The 2,500-nt window shown below is 28.4% G+C and overlaps 1 protein-coding gene across 6 annotated transcripts in view; it reads left to right on the forward strand.

Annotated features, from left to right (window-relative positions):
- Nucleotides 1-2,500, forward strand: part of Gmd (GDP-mannose 4,6 dehydratase) — a 177,098-nt gene that overhangs the window by 92,910 nt on the left and 81,688 nt on the right. The window lies entirely within an intron of this gene.

Below are 2,500 nucleotides of genomic sequence, written 5' to 3' on the forward strand. Positions count from 1 at the left end.
TTATTTGAGCCCACGTTCAATTCCCATAGTTTCTGTATGTATCCCGATTAAACAACTCCATGAAGTTATTGTCTTGTGTTCATCTTGATAAGCAAATTTATCTGAAGAAAAAAATATTTAACAGAGACTTACCATTTAAGTTTTTATGTTGATAATTAAAAGCTTAGAAGTGTAATGATTTTAGTTAATATTGATAGCTAATGAACTACAGTTTAAATTTTCCAGTTATTAAAAGGTATTAGATTAATGTCGAAAACAAAGGGACTAGTAGAAAACAGCAAATTTCAAATGCCTTTCCTCTTTTAAATCAGTTTATTACCAAACAAACAATAAGATAAATATAACGAGAATTAAGAAAATTAGTAACCTAAGGATCCCACTATTTCATAAATAAAGATATTGAATTGTAATCACTTTTCCAGTTCTATTAATTTTTGATATACGAAATGTAGACAAATTTTTTTCAGTGACTATTACACAGAGACACAGTGCCTCTGATTGAAGGTGTCATTTTATATTGAAGAAAATGAAAGCTCTATGTCTGACTATACTGAGTTTATGTATATATATATATATATATATATATATATATATATATATATATATATATATATATATATATATATATGTATATATATATATATGTATATATATATAGACAGTATATACTGTATATATATTTTATTAGTATTAGTATTATTATTATTATTATTATTATTATTACTATCCGAGCTACAACCCTAGTTGGAAAAGCCAGATGCTATAAGCCCAAGGGATCCAATAGGGAAAAATAGCCCAGTGAGGAAAGGAAATAGGGAAATAAATAAATGAAGAGAACAAATTTACAATAAATCATTCTAAAAAGAGTAACATCAAAACAGATATGTTATATATAAACTATTTACAACGTCAAAAACAGATATGTCATATATAAACTATAAAAAGACTCATGTCAGCCTGGTCAACATAAAAACATTTGCTGCAACTATGAACTTTTTAAGTTCTACTGATTCAACTACCCGATTAGGAAGATCATACCACAACTTGGTCACAGCTGGAATAAAACTTCTAGAATACTGTGTAGTATTGAGCCTTATGATGGAGAAGGCCTGGCTATTAGAATTAACTGCCTACGTAGTATATATATATATATATATATATATATATATATATATATATATATATATATATATATATATATATATATATATATATGTATGTATGTATGTATGTATATATATATATATATATATATATATATATATATATATATATATATATATATATATATATATATATATATATATATATACATGTACATAAGTGTATATATATGTATGTATATATGTATATGTGTATATATTATTATTATTAATAGCCAAGCTACAACCCTAGTTGGAAAAGCAAGATGCTATAAGCCCAAGGGCTCCAATAGGGAAAAATAGTCCAGTGAGGAAAGGAAATAAGGAAATAAATAAATGAGAACAAATTAACAATAAATCATTCTAAAAACTGTAACAACGTCAAAATAGATATGTCATATATAAACTATTAATAACGTCAAAAACAGATATGTCTTATATAAACTATAAAAAGACTCATGTCAGCCTGGTCAATATAAGAATATTTGCTGCAACTTTGAACTTTTTAAGTTCTACTGATTCAACTACCCGATTAGGAAGATCATTCCACAACTTGGTAACAGCTGGAATAAAACTTCTAGAATACTGTGTAGTATTGAGCCTCATGATGGAGAAGGTCTGACTATTAGAATTGACTGCCTGTCTAGTATTGCGAACAGGATAGAATTGTCCAGGGAGATCAGAATGTAAAGGATGGTCAGAATTATTAAAATCTTATGCAACATGCACAATGAACTAATTGAACGACGGTGCCAAAGATTAATATTTAGATCAGAAATAAGAAATTTAATAGACCGTAAGTTTTTGTCCAACAAATTAAGATGAGAATGAGCAGCTGAACACCAGACAGGAGAACAATACTCAAAACAAGGTAGAATGAAAGAATTAAAACACTTCTTCAGAATAGATTGATCATCGAAAATCTTGTAAGACTTTCTCAATAAACCAATTTTTTTGTGCAATTAAAGAAGACACAGACCTAATGTGTTTCTCAAAAAGTAAATTTGCTGTTGAGAATCACACCTGAAATTTTAAAAGAGTCATACAAATTTAAAGAAACATTATCAATACTGAGATCTGGATGTTGAGGAACCACCGTCCTTGACCTACTTACAATCATACTTTGCTTTTTGTTAGGATTCAACTTCATACCCCATAATTTGCACCATGCACTAATTTTAGCTAATCTCTATTAAGGGATTCACCAACCCCAGATCTACATCCAGGGGATGGAATTGATGTAAAGAGAGTAGCATCATCTGCATATGCAACAATCTTGTTTTTTAGACCAAACCACATGTCATGTGTATATAATATGAAAAGTAATGAGCCAAGAACACTACCCTGTGGAACACCGG

This window comes from Palaemon carinicauda, chromosome 14, assembly GCF_036898095.1.
Source record: "Palaemon carinicauda isolate YSFRI2023 chromosome 14, ASM3689809v2, whole genome shotgun sequence".
Taxonomy (NCBI): domain Eukaryota; kingdom Metazoa; phylum Arthropoda; class Malacostraca; order Decapoda; family Palaemonidae; genus Palaemon; species Palaemon carinicauda.